Raw genomic sequence first — 8153 nt, 5'->3', positions numbered from 1 at the left:
CTCATCTAGTCTCCACCCTGCAGTTTTTCCTTTTCCGGAATGTCATATAAATGGAGTCTTCCAGTATGTAGTCTTTTGAGTCTGGTTTCTTTTACTAAGCATAATGCATTTGGGATTCCTCTATACTATTCCATATATAATAGTTATTCCTTTAATTGCTAAATAGTATTTCATTATATGAAGACTTACCACACAGTTCATTTATCCAACATTAATTGAAAGACATTTGGTTTCTTTTCCAGTTTTTAGATATTATAAATAAAGCTGCTATGCACATTTGTGTATGGGTTTTAATATGAACATACATTTTTATTCATCTTGGAACCATACTTGAGTGGGATTGATGGGTCATATGGCAAGTACATGTCTAACTTTATAAGAGACTGTCAGCTGGGCACTTTGGGAGGTTGAGGCAGACGGATCATGAGGTCAGGGGTTTGAGACCAGCCTGACCAACATGGTGAAACCCCGTCTCTACTTAAAAATACAAAAATTAGCCAGGTGTGGTGGCACATGCCTGTAACCCTAGCTACTTGGGAGGCTGAGACAGGATAATTGCTTGAACCTGGGAGGTGGAGGTTGCAGTGAGCCGAGAGTACAGCACTGCACTCCAGCCTGGGTGACAGAGCGAGACTCCCTCTCAAAAAAAAAAAGAGATCGTCAAACTGTTTTCCAAAGTGTCCAGGGCTGGTCCAAAGCTAGTGAGTTACCTCAACTGATTGTTCACAGTCAATTACAGACTCCTTGTTCTCTTTCCTTCCTTCTCACTGCTGCACTTGATAGTCTTCAAAACAACAAAGTGTCCAGGACACTGAACAGTGTTGCACTGTTTGGATAAGTCTTGAAACCAGGTAGTGTAAGACCCACAATTTCGTTATTCTTTTCCCATATGGATTTTAGAATCGGCTCATCAATATCCTTAAAAAAATCTGCAGGCATTTTGATTATAATTGCTTTGAAACTCTAGACCAATTTGGAGGCAATGGACAGCTTAATGTTTAAAAAATCTAACATTGTTGGCAAACTTACTGCTGCATCCTAATGTTTTTTATAGTTGCATCCTAATGTTTAAATACCTTCATGAAAGTAAAGTCTAGAATTTATTTACTTATTTATTATTTTATTTTATTTTTTGAGACAGAGTCTTGCTCTGTCACCCAGGCTGGAGTACAGTGGTGCAATCTTGGCTCACTGCAACCTTCACCTCCTGGGTTCAAGTGATTCTCCTGCCTCAGCCTCCTGAGAGGCTGAGATTACAGGCATGGTCCACCATGGCCAGCCAATTCTGCATTGTTAGTAGAGATGAGTTTCTCCATGTTGGTCAGGCTGGTCTTGAACTCCTGACCTTGTGATCTGCCCACCTCAGCCCCACAATGTGCTAGGATTACAGGCATGAGCCACTACACCTGGCTGAATTTATTTATTTTTTAAAGGAATTTAGAAACTAGGCATTGAAATCTATACCAAGTTTCTGGAAGGCAGAGTTTGTATGCTACTTATCTTTGAATCAAAGTACAGAGCGGGACCTCAATAATGGTTTGCAGGTTAAATATTTAAAGATGAGGCTTTTAAATAATTTCATTTAACATTTGCAGACATGAGGCCAGGCGGGGTGGCTCACGCCTGTAATTCCAGCACTTCGAGAGGCCGAGGCGGGCGGATCACGTGGTCAAGAGATCAAGACCATCCTGGTTAACAAGGTGAAACCCCGTCTATACTAAAAATACAAAAAATTAGCTGGGCATGGTGGCGCGTGCCTGTAATCCCAGCTACTCAGGAGGCTGAGGCAGGAGAATTGCCTGAACCCAGGAGGTGGAGGTTGTGGTGAGCCAAGATCACGCCATTGCACTCCAGCCTGGGTAAGGAGAGCAAAACTCCGTCTCAAAAAAAAAAAAAAACATTTGCAGACATAATGAAGAATAGGGCATATGGAACTTTTATGATGCAAGAAGAAGAAACATCTACTTTTCCTTTCTAAAAAGAGCCACAGTAATGTTCACTGGTACAAGTAGGAGTAAGAAAACAGTAGAAACTGTCCCCAAATTGTCTTCCCAAAATGTGAAGGCAAATTATTTTATAGATGAGGATCATCAGTGACAAAATATGACTAATTTCTTTTCTTTTTTTTTTTTGAGATGGGGTTTCGCTCTTGTTACCCAGACTGGAGTGCAATGGTGAGATCTCGGCTCACCTGATACCTCCGCCTCCTGGGTTCAAGCAATTCTCCTGCCTCAGCCTCCTGAGTAGCTGGGACTACAGACATGCACCACCATGCCCAGCTAATTTTTGTGTTTTTAGTAGAGACGGGGTTTCACCTTGTTGACCAGGATGGTCTTGATCTCTTGACCTCGTGATCCAACCGCCTCGGCCTCCCAAAGTGCTGGGATTATAGGCATGAGCCACCGTGCCTGGCCAACTAATTTCTTATATGTCAATATATACCTACACAAAAATTTGAACCAAAAATGAAAAACTTCTAATACAGTAGGTTATGTTTGTTGGTTTTTGTCACATATAAAAACTGCACATTCTTTTAATTGAATTCCTTAATAAATTTCTTGTTAGGATTTCACTGTAAGAGAAAAATCATTACTCAGTTTGCTGAAAGCCTACATTTTGGTTTATTGTTGAATAGTACTGTAGCAATCATCATGGACCAAATTTCATATAGCTGGATTTCCAAGTTAGATGCTAAGGAATGTATTACACATAGATGGCACCAAATTATTTTACTAATGATTATGTGACCAAAGTAGCCAAAGGAGTAAAAATTATCATTATTTTTTCTCTACTACTGTTTGATTTGGTGTGCTTCAAACAATTTTTTGGGGGGTTGGGGGTGGATAGAGTCTCATTCTGTCACTAATTCTTAGTGGTCTGATCTTGGCTAACTGCAACCTGTGCCTCCCAGGTTCAAGTGATTCTCCTGCCTCAGCCTCCCAAGTAGCTGAGATTATAGGCATGTGCCACCACACCCAGCTAATTTTTGTATTTTTAGTAGAGAAGTCGTTTCACTATGATGGCCAGGCTGGTCTCGAACTCCTGGCTTCAAGAGATCTGCCTGCCTTGGCCTCCAAAAGTGCTGGGATTACAGGTGTGAGCCATTGTGCCTGGCCCAAACAGATGATGTAATAAAACTAGACTGCTCAGATTTTTAATCTATGAAAGCCCTTTGATTCCTCCATTTTAATAAGGCTCTTATCAATATATTGATTGATGCATTATGAAATACATTTGGGAAATCCCACCACCATTAAGGTGGATCAATTATTTATCTAGAATCATTGAAGAATTGTTGCCCCGGGGCCATGGCTCACGCCTAATCCTAGCACTTTGGGAGGCTAGGATTAGGCATGAGGCCTAATTAGGGAGGCAGGTAGATCACCTGAGGGCAGGAGTGCAAAATCAGCCTGGGTAACACAGTGAAACCTTATCTCTACTAAAAATACAAAAAATTAGCAGGGCATGGTGGTACATGCCTGTAATACCAGCTACTCAGGAGGCTGAGGCAGGAGAATCTCTTGGACCTGGGAGGCGGAGGTTGCAGTGAGCTGAGATCACACCACTGCACTCTAGCCTGGGCAACAGAGCAAGACTCTGCCTCAAAAAGAAAAGAAAAAAGAGTTGTTTTCTTTCTTCTTTTTTTTTTTTTTGAGACGGAGTCTTGGTCTTATCGCCCAAGCTGGAGTGCAATGACATAATCTCGGTTCACTGCAACCTCCGCCTCCCATGTTCAAGTGATTCTCCTGCCTCAGCCTCCCGAGTAGCTGGGATTACAGGTGCCCACTACCATGACTGGTTAATTTTTGTATTTTCAGTAGAGACAGGGTTTCACCATGTTGGCCAGACTGGCCTTGGACTCCTCAGCTGGTGATCTGCCTGCCTCAGCCTCTTAAAGTGCTGAGATTACAGGCATGAGCCACCATCCCCAGCCAAATTGTTTTATTTCTGTCTACATAGGCAGTGCCTATATATACAGACTATATGACCACTAATTAGTGTCTAGATGAAAATATGACTCTATATGAATTCATTGTTAATTGGATATTTTAAATTATTTTTCCAATTATAGTGGTGGATTTGCATAGATTATTTTATTCTGTTTTTAGGCCCCCTTTTGCTCAAGAAAAGACACTTGTCAAGCAGTTGGCTGGGGTTAGGCATGCATGCTATGATTAAGGAAACCAGCACTGGGATAAAAACTATGACCTCATTGACAAAGAATTCCAACTAACCAGCACAGAGATAGTAAATATATACTTCTTGGAACTTTGCTTGCTCTCTTCCACAAGTGTTTTCTGTTTGGTCGCTGAAGTATGAAGACATTTTATTCTCTCTAAACTTCCAGCAGAACTCTTCGTGCCAGAGATAGCACATTTTATCCTCTGTGTACTATTACTAGGAAACAGTAAAATGACCATCAGAGAGTCTAAGTGTTTTTTGCCTCATAAAAGGAATTTAGAAGAGTCTTTGGATGAAAGTCACTATACAGAGTATAGTAGTAGTATTGTACTACTGTGCAGAGTATTATCACACCAAAGATTATGAGGCACACATACTTCACTGAGAGCTCTTTGTGGGTCAAGTTCATGTACTGAAAACAGACATGGCATTTTAAATAATGTAAATTTATGGAATTGTAGATTTTTCTCTTAGAAAATGAATAAATCCTTTATATAATTCCCAGGATGAAGGATAATAATGAAACTGTAGAAGGAAAGTTCTAACATATTCATTACTTTTAAACAACACCAAGCTGTTTTCAGAGTTGGTAAAAAATTTCGTTTTTAAAAATTACTTCTGGTTTTAAAAATTACTTCTATTTCAAGTGAATTATTAAGTGAATAGGCCCACATAAAAGGTGAGGGAACACAGAAAAAGAAGAGGAAAGAGGACATTAATTGACAATTTGTTAAAATATAGTTATTTGGCACTTTGGGTTGCAAAGAACAAACGTTCATTCAGTCTTAGGGAAAAAGGATTTGACCATAAGGACATATATGGTTTAAAATTACTGAGCCATTTCATAGCCAAGGCAGTGCTAGAACTGATTACACCAGTGTCCACATATTCTTTCTCTCTCTCCTTTAAGCATTAACCTTTTAAGTTCATGAGACTGTTTAATCAGTGTGGAGTACATCTACTGGGTAGATTCTGACTCAAGTGTCCCTCTGAGACAAAGGGATTTTGCTTCTTCTCTTAGGAAGACAATAGGAGGCAGTATAGTTTATGTCATACTAGTTAGCATAGGTCCCACACATTTTAAACCAAAAATAGGCTGAGTACAGTGGCTCATGCCTGTAATCCAAGCACTTTGAGAGGCCAAGGCAGGAGGATTCCTTGATGGAGCCCAAGAGTTTGAAACTGCAGTGAGCTATGACTGTGCCACTGCACTCCAGCCTGGATGATAGAGTGAGACTCCTGTCTCTAAATAAATAAATAAAGAAATAAAACCTCAAATAGCCCAACACATTAGTAAAAATTATGTATGCCTAATATTTACTCCAATGGAAAAAAGTTTATGAATGTGATTGAAGACAAAAAGGGACTATAAGAAATAAAAATTTTTCAAAATGATGAGATTATGATTAGCTTTTTTCTCTCAGTGTTTTCCAATGTTTTAATACTTTGGCAAATTTAAGAAAGTTTTAAAAACATTTAGAACATTGAAGATAAATTAACAAGGCTTATACTTTTCAACTGATTATCTCTAGTTATTTTACTTTTTAAATAATTTTAAACTCAAGCAATAGAGTCAATTAAATTTAGGAAATGTGTGTGAGATGTGTTTAATCAACATTTTTTTTTTGGGGGCAACCAGAGTGACCAATTAATCAACATTATAATTGATGATGAGTCAATAATCATTCTAGTCAGTAACCTCATGTTACAGGGGGGATTCATTTTTGGAAAGTGCTATATGTACTTTAAAAATAAAACCCGAGATATATTTGTGTACCGCTCATACAAGCTGTTAAAATATTTGCCCATCCCTCTACATAGCTGTAGTCATGGGCATGTTAATATTTTCTGTAAAATAGATCAAAATAATAAAGAGACATTAGGAAAATACAGCTGTTAGCGTGAGGAGGGAGAGTACACAATGTATTTATAGCAAGTATATATATTATATCAAGTGGAACAGACACCCAGCCTTTGACGACCAGTTTTAACTATGACATGCATGAGCTTTAAATAAGAAATAACCGTAGAAATCGCCAAAGAATTTTTAAAATCCCATCAGTTGGTTAAGAGCTTTTCACTTTCTTATAAGTGATGTTTAATTGATTTTGTTTTTCAGATTCCAAAGAAAATTCCAAAACTAGTTTTCATAGCCAGCAGATACATTTCTAAGTGTTTGGGATGATGAATCACATAAAATATATATTTTTGAGGGTGTTTAATTACAATGATTGTTCACCAATTAAACAATTGCCATTTGTTTCTAATAAAACTCTTATAAGAAGTCAGTTTCTGAATCCTATGATAAATATACTTGGACTGTATTCTAGACTTCTGTTTAATATTTCTGAATGATTCATGATAAGAATGTTCTTACCGAGTTTGTTAGGTGGAAATTGTATTTGTCTGCCACCTGGGGGATTCATGGAGACATTGCAGTCAACAAAATCCATAGTAACAGAAATACTGCAATTTATGTGTTGGGGGTTAATAGCACTGTATTTGTTTTAGGAATGATGTTGGCTGATACACACACACACACACACACACACACACACACACACATTTACATAATTGTGGCCAACAAAGTAGTTGCAAAACCAGGAAACTTGTGTTCTGGATGTGAAGTGAAAAGAATGTATCCAGACTGAACACAGTGGCTCATAACTATCTATAATCCCAGCACTTTGGGAGGCCGAGGCAACAGGATCACTTGAGGCCAGGAGTTCAAGATCAGCCTGGGCAACAAAGCAAGACCTTCATTTCTACAAAAAAAACTTAACAATTAACTGGGCATGGCAGTACATGCCTGTAGACCCAGTCATTTGGGAGGCTGGGAGAGAAGGAGTGCTTAAGCTTGAGGCCGCAGTGAGCCATGAATTGTGTAACTGCACTCCAGTCTCAGTGAAAGCAAGACCTTGTTTTATTTATTTATTTATATTTCTAAGACCTTGTTTTTGGGGGGGGGTTCATTTTTGTTCTTTTTTTTAAAAAAAGGCTCCAAAAGAAGGGAGTGATCAACTTCACCAAATGCTGCAGGTAGATTGAATAAGATAAAAAGGGCTAATACTGACCACTGCATTTGGCAATTGGAAAGTCGTAAGTGACCAGAACAAGAGCCATTCCTGGATGTTTTATAGTTGTTATTGCCATTGTGAGCGCATCTTTTTATTTATGATTCTTTTTCTAATCATCAATTTAAGTTTTTTGAAACCGGGTCTCTCTCTGTTGGCCAGGCTGGAGTGCAGTGGTGTGCTCACTGCAGCCTTTAACTCCTGGGCTCAAGCAACCCTCCCACTTCCCAAATAGCTGGGACCACAGGCATGCAACACCAAACTCAGCTAATTTTTAAAATTAGCTGATGTAGACGGGTAGCGTGATGTTGCCCAGGTTGGTCTCAAACTCTTGTGCTCAAGTGATCTTCCCCCCTTGGTCTCCCAAAGTGCTGGGATTACAAGCGTGAGCTACCACACTCAGCCCCTTTATATCTTATGTTGTGTGAATATGGAGGAGAATGTCATTATTCACAGAAAGTACAAATTGACTATTTTGGGATTGTCAAAATGTTTGTAATTTATTTTCATATTATTTTGCAAACAAAACCTCAAACTGTAATACTAAAAGGCTCTAGTTAGAAAAATAAAACTAAAATAAAATAAATCCGGCTTCCCCTCCCTCCAGAAAATCTATGTATTTACATACATAGTTTTTTTGGGGGGGAGCCAGATTTTTTTTTTTTTAATAAAGCAGACACACCAAAATGTTAATCAAGGTGGTAGGTGTATGGGTGTTCATCGTGTTATTATTTGAACCTTTATGTTTTTGAAATTATTCATTAAAAACACTGGAAAAAACTGGGGCATGCGCCATGGCTTACACCTGTAATCCCAACAGTTTCTGAGGCCAAGGCAGTCGGATCATTTAAGTCCAGGAGTGCAAGACCAGCCTGGCCAACATGGTGAAACCCTGTC

The sequence above is a fragment of the Callithrix jacchus genome, chromosome 10 (genome assembly GCF_049354715.1).
Source record: "Callithrix jacchus isolate 240 chromosome 10, calJac240_pri, whole genome shotgun sequence".
Classification (NCBI taxonomy): Eukaryota; Metazoa; Chordata; class Mammalia; order Primates; family Cebidae; genus Callithrix; species Callithrix jacchus.
The sequence above is the reverse complement of the archived record's forward strand: the minus strand, read 5'-3'. Positions refer to the sequence as shown.